Consider the following 17,862-nt stretch of genomic DNA (forward strand, 5'->3'; position numbering starts at 1 on the left):
TGATCCAATAAGAATGTATTGTCAGATGGTAGTTTTCTATAATTACTGTTTTTACACATGCGAAAACTTAAATGTGAATACATTACGGATATTGGTATTCGGTTTATGTTTTGGTATTTCGAATTTCATTTTCGCAAGGATTTGCCAACAGGAATCGGTGAATAAGATTGGATTTATTTCAGTGCATTCTTTACATATTGCGAAACCGGCACCAGTTTTTTGCTGATATAAAGGAAAACTGCTGTGCAGTATTTATTAAAGGCAACAAAGTGGGCAGGGCGTTTAAGTAACTGGATAATTACGCCACAGGCACACACACACAATCAAAGTTTTCGTCGTCTCCAACATGAATCGTTAAACAAAAACTGTTCAGAGGAACCGGAATAAAAAATGCCATGGTTTTACAAATGTTAAGAGTGAGAGAATGGCGATGTTTTAAAGTGATACCGGTTTACAAAATCACCAAGTTTAGAAAGTCGCACGTAAAAAGGCGGAGATAGTAACTCTTTCTATCCAAGTGTTAAGTGTTAAAGTATTAATATTCAGGGTGATGTGTTGGTATATCAAAATACACCAATCGTGTTATAACATTGTGAGAACCATAATAGAATTCGTTACCGTGTACAGGTCTAGTGTGCATAATTAGAGTGGATAGAGTAACCTCTTAATATCTTATTTTTTTCAAAAAGGTAACAGGAGCTGTTGCCAATTGTCGCAGACTAGTTTGTGACTGGAACCTGCGTTTTCTAGCATTGTTTGCGCTCAAACAAGTGCGCTCAAACATTGTGTGTTTAACGCCCACAAGAACTCACTGGTCCACGTTTATCAGGCAAACAAACCATCGCAACGTTAAAATTTAACTTTTAAACAAAATCACCTTTCTAACAAGATCACTCGCCATTTTCATTTTTACAATCGCCATGGTTTCACCAAACGCTATTTACACATTTACACTTGGTAATGCGAAAAGTTACCTCGAAGCATACTTCACAAAACCTAATTATTATAATTAGGCAATATTTTGAAATATTCATACAAAGGTGTGTACAATTGCGATTATTAATATTTTGGTAATAATAAAGATATATACACATTTTTATTGAATCTTTTCAAAAGTTGTGCTGACCGACGGTACACATATTTCACAGTTCACTCGGAATAATGATTCAAAACAGTCTGATTTGCAAAATATTGATAAGGGTTGAAAATTTTCTTCTATTTAGCATAAAAATTAGGGCCATTTCATTTTAACCTAAAAAAAATGTTTACCTTTATTTTTTTTTAATTTTAACTTTATCTAACGAAATTGCTTGTTTGTAAAGGCTGCAGTTCTTCCTTGAATTGATGCCAGTTACCCAAATATAATATTTTCTCGATTTCACACTCAAACGTAATATTTTGTCAAAAAGTCAAGGTGTTTTTGGATTTAAAAAGTGCGTCGTGTTTTCTGGCGATAGATTTAGATTGCTTAGGTATTTTTGTATTACAGAATGTCAGTAGGCTATTACTAAAATCCAAACTGTTGATCTTCGAAAACACCACGTTTATGAAGAGGAAGTGTTTTATAAGAATTATTTAAATGCGTAAGTATGAATAAAAAAATGGACAATTTGCGATAAAAGTTACTGCTGATCCAAGTAGGCATTGTGGCATAGTTCCTGCTTTTATGGGTTAATATGGTTTAATTGTGTCGCATTTCCTGATTTACAATGCTTCCACGACGATTTTTACAAAAATTACTCTCAAGAAACACAAAAACTTTGTCAAAGCCAGAATATAAATTTTGACTTTAATAAAAAATTTTAACTTTATTGTAAATTTTAATTTTATTTTGACCTGTAAACTTCTTAGAAACAGTCCCCTAGGTGCTGAAAACAACTTTATTCTTTGATTCGTGAACAGACGAGCTCCTTAAAAATTTTTAACTTTTTGACTTTTGCGGGCCCTAGTAATAATAATAATGGTTGCATCATACATTAGCTTATTAGAAACAAATGCTCATAAAGTGCAACAATAGTCTTTGTGACAGCTCTTTGGAGATCGGGAAAAAGTGTCTCTTTATTAGAACAATTAGACAGCTGCTTTTACAAACTTTTGTGTTCTAAGCATGAGTGGTTAAAGTAAACGAATTTTCTACCGGAATGCACAAAATATTGGGTCATAATGTTACGTCATACCGTAACGTCTAAGTCAAGTCAGTCTATAGCAGGCTTTCTCAATCTGGGGTAAATTTACCCCTGGGGATAAATTTCCTCGTTTTAGGGCGAAAATAAGCTAGCAATCAAAATATCCACATCGGTTGACGCGACAGAAAAATTTGGGTAGTTTTACGTTCCTAATTTAGATTAACTGCTAATTCGAAATTAGCCTAGTTGCCTATTGATTCTTGATCGTCTAGCATAGGTTACATTATGCTCCACTAATTAATGCTTTTAGTTTGTTGGACATCTTTATCTCTTAGTTACTTCACTGTTATGTCATTTGCTATTTCAATTCATCAGCTTTTGCGGCAGTCTTAGATTTAGGAAACGTGTCTGAAAGCATACAGTGTGTTTTAAGTTTATTTTTGATCAGTTTAGGCTAGAAAGTTTAGCGATAGCAGGTTTTAAGTGCTTTATTAGTTAGAATCGATGATGGTAAGGTTTAGTTCACCTTTTGAAATTTCAATGCTGGTAATGCAAGTGATTGTCTACTTTTTGCACTGGTTACGGCTTAACTGGCCCAGTTAATTGATTGTAAATCCTTCTAGCCCAGTGAATAAGGCGTTTTAGTGGTAAAAAAACTTAATCACTGACTGATTGATATATTCTGTTAAATTACCCAAAAAAGATAAAAACTACACCAAACTGTAATGTTTTGCCTCCCTAACAAAACCGCTGTACAGTAGATGCATTATATGCTGTTGCATTGCATGTGGCAAGGAGTAAAAAAGCCACATAACATTGCGGGGTAAATCTGATATTCATCTTTGTTAAAAGGGTAAAACATACAAAAAAGGTTAAGAACCCCTGGTCTATAGGGAAGGTTACTGTTCGTTGTCTTTTAGCTTTACGGAGATAGAGGAGTGTGCTGGTGGAAATAAAATGACCTAATAATTTATTTTTCACCGATACGGCGTATCCGCGAAACTTGTTCTTCCAGGATGTTTCGGATTACTTTTGCCAATGATTCTAAGTTATAATAAACTTTCTACAAAAATATAAAACAAAACTCGTCACAATTTGAAACGCCAAATAGGGTTATGGTCTAAAGTAAATTCGATTTAGTTTTGTGGCAAGACTCATTTGTGCGTAGAACTTGTTTGAAAATAGCTAAATATAAAAATATAATTGAAACAACTTAGGCCTACCTCTTTTTCAGGAGTTACCATCTGAAGTAATCCTCCAACTTTGCTTTTAGTTACTGTTGGTGTATTTCTTGCCGTTATTAACTGCAAAAATAAACCGTAGATTAAAAGACAAATAAAAAGTTTATGGATTATATTACAATGCTAATATTTCTTAATTGCATGTTGGTTTTGTTGAGTTCTAGTATGATTTATAACGTTGTAATTAGGATGTCCGATAATATCGGATCGGAGCCGATACCCGATATCAAGTGATGGTATCGGTGCAAATTTGATACCACGGTGGTAATTTAGCCCAATAACTTATTTTTGAACGTTTTAATTGCTTTTTGGTTTGTATGACAAAACTAATGACGTCATAGGTATCGGATTGGATCTGGATAAGGTAATAAAGAAAACAAAATGTGTAGTTTGTCCGTCATAAATCTAGCTTTATAAAAGTATTATTTCGTACGATATAGATTTTCGCCTGAATAAATGTATCGCAGTTCTTATATGACTTCACTGGACTTAAATATTTTGTCAAAATGACTTGATTTAGTCTTAACTTGCTATGACAATGGTGACCCAGAGTGGACTTTGACTTTTTGTTCGCAAATTACTTGACAGGGAGAAAAATTACTTTTTTACAACACTGCCTATTTCTTTAAATGTAAGTGGCTTGAATTAAGTCTTTGGGACAAATGACTTCGATTAAAATGAAGTGTTTTCATCAAGCACTTTTTGCAAAAAAAGTAAGGTATTTATCATGCTTTTGGACATAAAACATTCTGCTTGCTATATGTTACGCATTTGATACATTTTTTGTTGAGTTATTATTGTTTATAGTTGGACGAGCCTACCAGTTTTAATAGTTTAACACTTTTTCTAATTTGACTTTAAATCGGGCTTAACTTGGGTAACTAATGGCTTAGACTTGTAGTTAAGTCATTTAGAAATGACTTGTTAACAACACTGTTGAATGTAATGTTACACAAATTACTGTTAAACAAGATAGTTTGGTTGGAAAGTAAGAGATGCGCCAATCTAGAGAACGGCAGGTAATCAAGGAGTTAACGAAAGAGCCACTAAGAATGACTCAAATATCAAAGAATTGTAATTTCCAGTGTAAAGTTTTTGAATAAAACAATTTTTTTGTATAAATGCATGTTACAGCCATTATCACAAATTCTTGTATGTCATTTGTATTACTTATTTTTCTTAATGATGAAATGAAAGCAACTCACTATATTTTTCAATACATTTTGTTACAGTGAGTTGTATGTGGTGTAATGCCGTTTGCTGTACACAATGTACAGTATTATCAGGTGTTGGGAAGGTAGTAATGAAGGAGTTAACAGTTTAAAATTCAAGTTATAACTAAACAGTGCATTTAATTCAATTTAGTCGCCCTTATTTTGTGATTAGCGTGGACAGGTGTGTTTATGTTGCGAATTTACAAAAAAGGATTCACAAAATCCATATATTTTGCTATTTTGGTGGGCCTAGCTGTGCTAAATGAAGCAATATATGTAATTTTGACAAATCGAAAGTTTTACATTTTGGCTACAACTGCAAAATTTACCAACCCTACCTATAAAGCAGGTTAGGGTTCACCAAGTGGGGATATATGAGTTGGTGTGAAATATATGATTTGGATAAACATTCTTCGACGAAATAACCATGAGTTGTGTTTTTGAAAGAATTGTGACGACATCCTTACATTTCTACGGGGGTCGAACGTTTAAATCGTAGTCAAATTTATTTAGCTTGATTAAGAACATATCTCATTGACTCGCCGTTCACGGTGCCTAACCTAAACCTATTGTGATAGTGTTTTGCAAAAATTTATCTTTAATGCAAATTTTATTGAGCTATTTTATTTAACTGTGAAGTCACTTTGCAGCTCTTATTACATCACATACGCCATCTGTATCTTATAAAATCTTATCACGCGTCTGACACGCAATAACCCACCCGATCCGTCAGAAATCAGTGCAGTTCTAAGCAAAAAGGTCTACGACAATCAGTGCATTCAAAGGATCAAAAAGTCCGACTTTTAGACTTTGAGGTCTAGGACAATGCACTAATTTGACTTAACAAATGTGCATAAGAAGATTAAGTTTAACAATACTTGACCCAACCAAACCCAAACGCTAACCAGCGCCATAACCCAAATAATGTGCGATAATTTAATAATTATAACGCTTCAGGCCCCAATACCTCAATTTGTGACGTAATAATCTTAAATACAATGGACGAGAAACCATCTTATGCCCATCCGAGTTTGGGCTTTTTTCCCCAGCATTTAAAGAATTATTAAAATAACGCACATTGGTTGGGTTAGGGTTCGGGTTAGCGTTAGGGTTTAGGTGGGTCAAGTGTTATTAATCCTATCTCACAATTTTTGTTATCTTTTCTGAACTTTTAATGAATATTTTTAATTTATCTTCGCCGGGAGTTTACCTAAAGGTCCAAATCAGTGCATTGCCAGGACCTCAAGGTCTAAAAGTCTAGACTTTTCTGCCATTGGATGCCCTGATTGTCGTAGACCTTTTTGCTTAGAAATGCACTGATTTCTAACGGATCGGGTGAATAACCTCATGTTTAAGGCCAACAGAAATATCAAGCTTTCAATAAATAAAAAAATGTTGGTAAATATTTGGTGAACAATTGTAAGTCATAAACTTAAGCTAAACAATGTCAACTAATATTTACCCGATTCGATAAAATGGGCTTAAAAATTGGGGCAAATTAAGGATTAGCTAACTTACGATAAAAATCATATTTTTTTGCGGGAAAAATTGAAAATGCCCACACCTTAGTCTCATAGGCGTGGCATTATCGGTAGGTATTTCGCAATGAGTGTTTTATTGACCTTTTTTTAATTTGTTTAACGTGATGTTATGTAGTGTCATCCGCAACATGAGTAAATCGTGAGCGCTTTTGTGTTTTTTTTCCTTTTTTTTAAACCTTTTAGGCGGCAACCCAGATACGTAAGGTCTAAGAGTTTTTTGGATATTGCACAATGTACGCCTGTTGCAAATGTGTTACGTTACATTTATTGGCCTTTGATTGACGGCCTATTGGTTTCGTTAGCGCTACAAGAATGTGGCCAGTATTTGCAATTTAACAGAACGCAAAAACATAATTAAAGTGTAAAACACTAAAAATACAACCAAACAAAATTCAAAGTTGCCTTTGATGTTTTCTGGAAGGATTTTCAGCACTACTGATTTATCTTAGCCCACCAAGCCATTATGATGGACATACAACACTGCAAGTGCCTTTGACTATTTGTGATAAGAAGATGACAACCAGGAGAAAGGTGGATCTTTGTTAATCAATAAGCACTGGAATAAAGGAAAAATATGCACAGGAATTAGGGAATAATGATTGTGTCGTATATTATAAACTTGACATTACTTGCACATCTTACACCGCCCATGAGTAGACACGTGATATGCCGACCTAGCAAAATGGCGCCATCACGTTTTACTCAAGTCCGCCGCAACAATCAACATCGTCATTAGCAAACATGCTAGCCAACAATATTTGTCATCAGTCGATGGGTATTAGGCGCCAAATTGCTTGTCTAAATAAACCAGCAAGCACACCGGGCTCGGTCAATCACAATCAGAGCGGCTGTCCATGAAACCATTGGAATGCCTTATATTGTGAACAATGAGATGTTGTCACTCTTATTGTGCAAAAATCGCGCTTTGTTCAAATTCAACACGAACTGTTTTTGATTTTGATTTTGAATTGTTTCGCGTTGATCTCAATGCTTAGTCTTTACCTAAAGACCGTTGCTCATAGGGTAGGGTCGGAAACCTTTTTTTCACTCGGACCGGTTAGAAACTAAAGTTTTGTGGCCGGCCGGCTTTAAGCAAAAACGAATGTTCTGTAAAGGTAATTTATTACAATTATTTTTAATGCCAACTTCAAGCTTGTTTTGCCGCAAAGAGACGCTCCAATCTAGAAAATATTGAACTTAACTAAACCGACAATTATTACCGGAGCTTCATAGTGTATTCGATGATGTAGTTAAAATGATCAACCTTATCAAAGCACATGTACTTAACACTTCGCTGTTTGACCAACTATATAAGGCAAATTTCATAAAGTTCAATAATTTCTAGGTGGGAGCATCTCGCTGTGGCATAACAAGCTTAAAGTTCGTATTGAAATAAAGTTGTAAATAATTTCCTTTACTGAACATTAGTTGTTTTTAAAAAGTCGGTCCGCACAATTTCGCTTCTAGTAAAGGAGAATGCGAGTGTTTTTTTATAGATGTATTTTTCGCGCTGATTCTGAATATACCTTTAGTTTTTCTCCAGCACATCACATTTATAAGATATCGTCCAATTTTTTCAGAAAATTTGAAAACAATGCACAGCTATATGATAGATGGCCTTTAAAAGCGTCTGACGTATAACTTTTTTGTACACATAACTCAGGTCATCACCACAGAACTTCTAATCAGACGTTTTGAAATATTCGTTACTTCTAAAATCCTTGGTGACAACTTTTCATAGCTTAGAATGTTTATTTTCGGCACTAACTGAACCAAGGTTCTCTGGAAAGAAGTTCTTTTAATGAGTGTTTTTGGAGAATAAGTTAGATCAGTTTTAATATAATCGGCCGCATTGCCACTGTAAATGTATAAACAAGTCACAAAATCTTTCAAATTAAAATTCCTGAGAAATGTTAATATAAAACCTGGAGTGGATCCAGTATTTTAGTTGTTGGGACATAAAGGGGATGGGCAGTGTTCTCTCTAAGAAAAATTTCTACTGCGCAAATATTTTTTGTGGAGCGCAAGAACATTTTATGGCTGCGTTGGCAGGAGCCCGCGGCAGATCAATGTTTTTTGGTTGGGGGCGAGTCGTGAAAATTTTAGAGATGACGTCAAAAAGCGTGACGCCACGAAAGAATTATTTTAAAGAAACTTGTAGATGCAACTGTACTTGGGTTTAAATACGTTCAAAGATAGGCAACAAAGCGGCCGCGAAAAAATATCCCAATATTTGGGTTAAATTGACAAAATATCCAGTTTAGCAAGATAGAATATGTGACGCCTTTAGCACACTATCAGGAATCGCGAACTATTATCTCATTTGCAGTTATCAGGATGATTTTGTCAATTTGTGAGGATTATTAACCCCATAGCTGAAATGTTGCGGCTGTGTTTAAAATCTACGTCCCAAAATATGCATTTAGGTTTCACAATCCCTAATTATTAAACACTCGACTGCTGTGTTCAGCACTCTTCTAGACTCTTTTTTCCCTTTAAATCTACCTGAGATAAAAATATACACAGCATGAATGATGAAATCGTTATTACGTCACCATCGTTAATCTCATTTGTTTTCAGCTACAAATATAAACGAAAAAATCGCCAAAGCGAAATGTTCAAACTGTTGTGCAAAAAAGTGCTGATATTTTAGTTTTAATTTGAGAATGATGGAAGTGCGCAAAGGGAAATTTTACTGCGCAATTTGCCTGGTGTAGCTGCGCAATTGCGCAGTTGCGCACCTTAGAGGGAACACTGGCCATGATATGGTTTGAAGTTAATAAAAGCTTGCGGAGCATTTACGCCACCTTGCGGTGTGCGTCCCATGTGTATATACGGCTGATGCCCAAAGAACTTCTCAATATTGTCATTACTTAAATAATTCTATCTGCAAAAATCAGATTATAGGCGTCTTGAAACTATCTGGATGATGACGAAACAATGACTTGTGTTGCCTATTGTGATATTATGTTACGTCATATCGCTGAGCAACGTTGGGGATTTATCTCGCAAAACTTTAAAACGAAAGGTTTGAGCTTCCAAAGAATTTAATTGATTTAACATAAAAGTTTTTCTTTTTTAAAATTCATCGACTTATCTAACTTTCCACAACAATCAATGCGCAAAAAATGCTTTTCGCGCCGATTCTGTAAAATAATACAAACAGTCATTTTCTAAAAATGGTTTAAAGCGTTTATTTTAAAATTTAAATATTTCGGATTAACAAAGTCACTTCGGTGGGCTGAGTAAACTACGTCGGAATGCCAGCACGGGTACACTTGAGTTTAATATTAGTACAAATTTACTATTTACCTTAATCCTGCTGGTGAGTATTTGAACTTGGAACTGTCTCCATTTTGTGAAATATTTCTACGGGAACACTATGACGTGGCTAGTTAAGTCCTCCATGAGTTCGAGCAGCAATAAGACCGCAGCAGTTGCGAAGTAATCCATATTTTTGACTCGGTGGTTTTTTAAGTAATTCAATCTGCAATTAGAATTACAAAAAAATTAAATTTACGTAAAATATTGTCACAGAACTTTCTGCTCTAAAATAGTAGTTTATATTGATCGCTTTAAAAGCAGTAATGGCATAAACTCTTTATCTCTAGCCGTAACTTGGTTTTAATCAGATTTGTCACTATATCATTTTACTTGATGCTGAAACGTGTGACCTCCGTGGCGGCACCTGCTCCCTATAGTGGTGACAGGTTGTCAGAGGACTAGGCTCACACTTGCTTGCTCAGAAATTACCGGCCTCCTTCTTGGCTAATGGGTAGAACCCAGGCGCAACCCTTGGCAATTTCTTTACTTCGACTTACTTTCTCTTAGATATCTTTTAGATAAGTTCACCATCGGAGGAAAATAAATGATGAACCATGTACACAAACTTAAATCTGTGGTCAAACCCTGGGTAATGACCAACAAATTGAAACATACTTCAATCATACCAGGCTTGCCTTAACGGAGGTTTACCACAATATTCAGAAGTAAAAACGATTTTGACGCAACCAAGTTAAGGTTGAAAACTCAACGGTTTGTTTATATTCAAACATGCTGAATATAATTTTTGTTACTTTTTCATTTATCTTTACAACCTTGGTAGTCTTCTTATAACAACCGACTTTGCAGATTTTCATTTTCGCCGCTAAAATACAATGTAACGTTCAATTGTGGCCAGTTTTGTCCGTTGTTCGATAAAACACAGTTTTCACGGCGCAGGCTACGTGCCAAATGTCAATATTACCCTTGTCGCGAGATCTATACACGTCAAAAAAAGGGAAACTAAAACGAAAATCAATAATTTAAAATGACAATCCCACTATCGTGCGATCAATACAGCCATAAAACCCGCACAGGATAATACAATACGTTTTAAAGCGAAAATGGTATCAGGCCTGCAATATATTGATCACATTTTACAAAACGACCGTAAAGGTAATTATGTTGGCAAAAAAGAAACTATCTACTTCTGCGCCAATGATTAACTAATACGTTCACTTCCTTTGTATTTTTGGTGTGATATTTTTGGTGTGCGAATACACAATTCGCTTTTTTGTTAGAACCGAACTGCTCTTTTGTTTAAAGCTGTACGTTAGAAATGAAGCGTCTTTACCATGAATTCTATACATTTTAAAAGCTACAAATATAGTACAAACTATAGTAATGCAGAAAGTCCGATTCTTTAGAAATTTGACACGGCGCGTATCGCTACTTTCTATAGTCGAAAAATTAAAGAACGTAGCCTACTGCCGAGCACCAACCATCCTAAATATACGGGAAAACTCTTTGTCGGGAGATCGTTTCAGCAAACTGTAACTTAACACATGATTAATATAAATCGCTCTTCTTGTGTGTACGGAGTATAAACCGACGTTTCGGCAGCAGATACCAGCTGACCTCATCAGGGTTAATAATTAAAACGAGAAACGGATACCCCGACTCGTTGTTCAAACCTCGTAACAAAACTAACCATTTAACATCTAAACCAGAATCTAAAGGTCTGGCCATTATTCCCTACATTCCAGGTCTGGGAGAAAAATTAAAACGCATTTTGAAGGGCCACCACATCTCTACAGCTCTTAAACCAGCCAGAAAAATTGGAAACATTTTACCTTCAACTAAAGATCCAGTCAAACCAGAAAAACGTCAAGGGGCAGTTTATGAGATTCCCTGTGGAGGTTGTTCAGCAACATACATAGGGGAAACTAAACGTTCCTTTCATACCAGGAAACTCGAACACATGCGTGATGTCCGCCACGAAAAGGCATCCCGGTCAGCTCTGGCAGAGCATGCGGTTGAACTCCGACACGGAATTGATTGGGATAACTGTAAAATTCTAGACTGGGAACCGCACTATTACAAAAGACGGTTCATTGAATCATTCCGGATTGACAAATCTCCTAACACCATGAATAAAAAGGATTCATGGTATCCGGCAATCTACTCGTCGTTGTAAGCTATACGCAATAGTTGATAAACGCCCGTTGTCCGACGGCGCAGTCATGCACCGGATGACTCCGGCGCGTCACAGCTTATCGCATACTTCAGCGACGTCTAGAATTATTATTTTAATCTACGTTTTTACAATTTTTTACTTCTCAGTATATAAGATGGCTAATGCACTTTAATTATTAACCCTGATGAGGCTAGTATCTGCTGCCGAAAACGTCGGTTTATACTTCGTTTACACCAGAAGAGCGATTTATATTTATTGATATGTTGCCTGGTGGAGCTAACTCTATTTTTAACACATGATTGTTAAACTCAAGTCTTAATGGTGGAATGAGATAGTTTGAACATCATAGCGGGCCGCACCAACAGAACTGAATAGGACAGTAGTGTAAAAAATGCAGCAAATCCCACAATAGTTTAAATAACCGTATAGTATGCGCTGTATAGGCAATAAGAAAACCGAAATTTTAATAAACAAATTTAAGAGGCCAAATGCACCTGCGGGTATGCATGTGGTTTAATAAAACAAACAAACAAAATGTAGTTGCATGTTTAATCAAATTTATTATAAATATTTGGCTTTAATAGGTTGGCAGTTAGCTGGTGATAGCACATGGCAATGCCAATAGTGTTTACAAAAAGCAAATTCGATTTTTGGGGTTTTGAATTCCATTTCCTATTTTTACATTGTACTTTATAAACGCGTGTTTATGTGGCGCTAATCTTAATTTACCATGTCGCAGATACGGAATAAAGCACCGAACGCTTTAATATCACTAATAGGTGTGTCTGCCCCCCAACAAAGTAAATTAAACGGAGGATTAGAGAATAAATCATAAAATAATTCAAAACTGCAGAAATTAAATTTGTTAAAACTAACAATGACACAACCCGAACTCAAACTCCAACTTATAAATCATGAAAACTCCTATAAATGTTGGATGAAAATGTTCGACCTAATATACAATACTAATGGGTGTATGCGTAACCCGAGAGATCCGGGAAAATAGCCACTTGGATTTTTTTAGTGTACCAGAAACGAGCTGTTGTCAAAGCACTCAAAGATCAGGCCAGACGCTTGACGACGGACCCTGCGATGCTTCAAACCGAATTGCGCAGGGTACATGATGCCCTACAGTTAAATGGCTACCCGGACTGGATTCTCCGTGATCCTAAAAAGGTTTCACGGAAACAGATCCAGTTCAGAGAACGTGCCTTCGTCACCTTACCCTACATACCAAAGTTAACTGATGTTATGCGTCGTATGTTGACCGATTTCGGTGTATTGGTTGGGGTAAAACCAATTAACACCCTACGTCAGATGCTGTCGCACCCAAAAGACCCGGTGGATGCAACTGCGACAAGGGGTGTGGTGTATGCTATACCGTGCAGTGAGTGTGACGAAATTTACATTGGGGAGACGCGTTGGCAAGTCATGCAGCAACCCACAAGCACAGCATTAACTTTTCTGCTGCCCAGGTGTTGACGAAGGAAACCGTTTACCACAAGCGAGGTTTTCATGAGTCGTGGAATATCCATTCATGCGCCGTACACGATAAACGTAAAAACTGACGTTCTAATACCGATAAGCTATCGCGCGCTCTTACACCAATGAGCGTTGGTGCGAGTTTTTAATCGCACGAAATGTTAATCGTCCATTTATAAGAAATCTGTTTTGCACGATAGGTCAGTATCCTGATGAAGACGAAAAATGGATCTTTGTTCTAAAATGGTTCAACCGGCTACACTACTTATTCGACATCACTGACTCGATTTGACCGGTGTCTCGAAGGTCATTGATTCGAGGATTTGTAAAACAACTGTTACACTTCCATAACTTCTTGACGTACCGCAATAAATCTTTAAAAAAACGCTTGGCTTTTATTTACAAGTTAAGAAAGAATAGACTTTAATATTGTGTCGTGTTTCCATTTTAACATTTGAAATGTGGCGCAACTTTGATTGCCTCTAGCTGCTACAATGTATAGCATTCAAGCGCCGCTAGCTGTCGCCGCTGTACTGTATTAACCCTTGACGCGTGTTTGTTTGCAAAACCCCTTGACCCCTTTGCGTTTTGCAACTACACAACTGCTCAGAAATTACCGGCCTCCTCCTTGGCTAATGGGAAGAACCAAGGCGCAACCCTTGGCAATTTCTTTACTTAGACTTACTTTCTCTATATCTCTTAGATAAGTTCACCACTGGAGGAAAATAAATGATGAACCATGTACACGAACTTAAATCTGTGGTCAACCCCCTGGGTAACAATCAACAAATTGAAACTTACTTCAATCATACCAGGCCTGTTTTAACGGAGGTTTACCACAATATTCAGGAGTAAAAGACGCAACCAAGTTAAGGTTGAAAACTCAACGGTGTGCTTATTTAAACTACATGCTAATTTTTTTTTTGTCACTTTTTTTTTGATATTTAAGGGTTATAATATAGTACGGGATTTTCCTGTCATGTTTTGATATCATTTACACTATTTGTAAACTCCACTTGGCCAGGATTTGTTTGTTTTTACAAAAATTAGTTGTGTAGAGCAGTTTTGTACGTTTGGACATTTTTATATGTCCAGTTGTTAAATTGGCGTTTGTTTACCGATTTTAATAAAACACACAAAATGTTTGCCGTTAGAAGGCGTAAGTAAGCTAATTGGAGTTTTTTTTACATGGTGGCGCTAGAGGGTTAACAAGGGTTTGATCTTCCCTTCCGAGGCGGGCTTAAGGTCCAACTAACTGCGCCGCGTATGACATAAAGGAAATAGCAAAACGCGACGAAAAAAACACAAGTACAAGAGGGAAAAATATTATTTTTTTTAAATAGTTTAAAATGTGCTTGGTCTGGTTACATTAACACCTAAGGAAACGTTTGTGTATAAAGCAAAGGGCACATAAAATATGTAACAACAGACTACCCGCTATGCGCATTTTTTCCGTGACTTTTTTAATTTTTTTTTGTCTAGCGCAAACAAAAAACAAATTAAAAGTTCTTTTCCTAATATTTGATCTCCAGTCTTCTTCTGGAAATTACTTTTTTGCAAGGATTTTTAAATATGTGACCTTAAGTACCCGTTTTTACTTCTCCAAAGTTTGGAAAAAGTGCTCAAGTTAGTTTTATTCGAGTTACGTACGACCAAAAAAGTGACCAAATTAGTTTCATTTTTCAGGTTAAAAAAAAGTTTTCCATTCCTATTCAAATGGCAAAACGCGCAGCGACGTCTCGCGCTTTTCGCTTTCGAATCGATCATTTCTTTGTTATGTAACTTTTGTAACGAAAGTAACACTTCTCCAACCTAAAACGGGAACAAAATAAACGAACTCTGTTTTAAGGTTGTACATTCACCCGGACACGGACCTTTCGTTCCTGTAAAAATTAGCATCTAAAAAACCCATTTATTTGCAATAACGTTACACTTACAATATATATTTGTATGCTATGTATTTGTACGAAGAAAGGCGTAACCATTTGACATATGGCTATGTTCATTGCGCAATTAATATATATATAGGCTTATATTTAAAGTTTGGGCTTTTCGCGACTCTAATGTTACCACCACTAATTTAAGTTCTTCTGCGCGAAGACAACACGTAAAATTGTTTCAGCAAACTGTTACTTTACACCAGGGTTGTCAAAATTTCAGTCTAACTGAGCGTCGGATGACATAATTTGAACATGTTAGCGGGCCACACCAACACAACTGAATTAGGACAATAATCTTGAAAAGCAGTAAATCCGACATTATTTTAAATGTCTGTAATTTGTGCCTTAGGCGAAAAGAAAATGGAAAAATTATTATAGAGGCCAAATAAATATTTAGGTTTGCTTTATTGGGAGTTAACTGGTAATAGCACATGGCAATAGTTTTCACCATTCGCAAATTCGATTTAGGTGCGTTAACCTTACCTAAAACTAAAATCAGCCTAATTTGCACTGAACGTGAAGTTAATTTAAGCTCAAGCTAAGAATTAATCTTTGTTCTAAAATGGAAAATTCAAAATTAAAATTGTTAAAAACAGAAATTAAAATTGTTAAAACTAACCATGACACACCCGACCTCAAAACTTATAAATAAAAATAAATCCTATCAACGTTGGAGGAAAATTTTGAATCCAATATACAACGCTAATGGGTGTATGCGTGGGATTTTGTTCTTACACAAACGCCATCAAAATTTAGTGCTTTGTTAAAGGCCGCATTTATCTAATACTTTATCTGTAAATCAGGTGACACTGTTGAACGAAATTACATTGTAATGTATTTCGATTCGAGTAAGATGTTTTGTCAAATCGGCAGTCTTAAGGGTATTAATATAGTACGGGGTTTTCCTGTCATGTTTTGATAATATTAACTCCATTTGGCCAGGATTTGTTTGTTTTTACACAAAATAGTTGTGTCGAGCAGTTTTGTACGTTTGGACATTCTTATATGTCCAGTTGTTAAATTGACGTTTGTTTACCGATTTTAATAAAACACACAAAATGTTTGCCGTTAGGTAGCGTAAGTGAGCCAATTGGAGGGCGTTTTTACATGGTGGCGCTAGAGGGTAAACAAGGCTTGGATCTTTCCTTCCAAGGCGGTGGCGCTAGAGGGTTATACGAAATAAACAAGGCTTAAAACTAACTGCATCATGTATGACATAAATCCAATCATGAGGCTTTATGAACTTAGACCCTTCTTAAAAATATTAGTTTTTACTTTTAAGGCTGTAAACGTGTGTTTATAAATTTGTAGATGTCAAGGGTTGACATCCGTTAATACTTTAGAGGTTAGATAGTGGTGGCTCTTGGGTAACAAAATAAATAGAAAAAAACTTCGATATAAAACTCTAAATCGGAGTTTATTTTGTGTCGTTAAGTGCTTTTTTAAGGTAAAGCTTGTCATTTCTTTACCGATTTAGTATAGCATACACAAAAAGGTTAAGCCGGTAAAAAAATACGTGGAAGCCACCCTTATTTAAAAATATAACATTCACCTTATACTCGTTACCATCTAAAAATTTACACTTCCCTTGTAAAAACTAAAAACAGACTAGACGTCTCATGCAAAATAAAATGCTGGCTGTTCACCTTTTCTATTACTTTATGAAAGACAGTAGACAGACTACACAACCTTACACAAGCTTATCTCAAATATCCTAAAATTCTCTTTCCATCGTATCTGATGACTGAACAACCGGATCTGAAGTTGGCAACCTTTGAACAATTACAATTTATACTTAAGCGGCCCTGTAATTTCCCCCATACGTGTTCAGTGTTCACGAACCTTTTTCTTATTTTCTCTTCTTGTCGCTGAATAAACTGGTTGTGTGTCGCACAGGTATTTCCCCTGTAACAAGCTAAATGCATTCTTTACGTGAAAGGCGCGCACTGCCGCGCCGAAGTAAGTGAGTGTGCTTATGCGATGCGTGGCGCCATTATGCGCGCGCAAAAACGAAAAATGGAGCTATGACGAAAGGGAAAAAATCTTACACTATTGGTAAACCCGTCCTGTTTTAATATACTATGCCTTGTAGAAACAGCATATTATTCACCCTACTTGTTATAATGGTCGCCACATTCACCTTCTTTATTTGTACGTATACTGTTACCATACTGTAACCGTTTAACTATCTTTATTCACATATTTTGCTTTTTCACTTCATTAAAATAAACCAAAATCTAACATGATGACTTGAAGTGTTTTTATAAAGCTGGGTTATTTATCCCAAGTTTTACACATAAAACAATTTGCTTCTTATAGGTTTCAGATTGTTATTATTAAGTTGAGTTATTGTTCATGATCGAACGAGTAACCAATTTTAAGAATTTAACATTTCAATTTTTAAGGCAAGGACTTGCCTTGTTCTAATTATGACTTGATTGGAACTTGACTTGATATTAAATCAACGTACTTAACTTGGACTTAAGTTGTTCCTTAAGTTGTAAGAAAATGGTTTGACCTGGACTTAAGTTTTTTACAAATGACTTGTCCTGGACTTAAGTCATTTTAAAATGAATTGTTTACAACACTGAATAATACCTTGTCATTCACAGTATTCTAAAGGCTGTTCTTATATATTAACGGTGCATTTAATGCCCAATTATCAAGAGGTCATAATAAAGCGAACCAACTCATGAACATTTCTGGCGACTTAATTAGGTCTTCCACTAATTATTGTAGATTTGCGACAAAAAAGCATATTTTTTAACAACGAAAAACTTCAGTGCGCAAAACTCATTTATTGACACAATATTGCGCTTTATAAATACAACACATGTACAGTGTGAGCCAATAAGAATGT

General features: G+C 35.8%; 1 long non-coding RNA gene across 1 annotated transcript in view; it reads right to left on the reverse strand.

Moving 5' to 3' along the window:
- Positions 1-3,344: 3,344 nt before the first annotated feature.
- The window catches only part of LOC146165514 (uncharacterized), a 91,455-nt gene continuing 76,937 nt past the window's right edge, over positions 3,345-17,862 (reverse strand). The window contains exons 9-10 of the long non-coding RNA XR_014494546.1: positions 9,435-9,609; positions 3,345-3,430 (exon numbers count right to left, since the gene is read on the reverse strand). This is a non-coding gene — a long non-coding RNA (uncharacterized LOC146165514). The remainder of the gene's footprint in view (positions 3,431-9,434; positions 9,610-17,862) is intronic.

The sequence above is a fragment of the Ascidiella aspersa genome, chromosome 2 (assembly GCF_963924565.1).
Source record: "Ascidiella aspersa chromosome 2, kaAscAspe10.2, whole genome shotgun sequence".
In the NCBI taxonomy this organism is placed as follows: Eukaryota; Metazoa; Chordata; class Ascidiacea; order Phlebobranchia; family Ascidiidae; genus Ascidiella; species Ascidiella aspersa.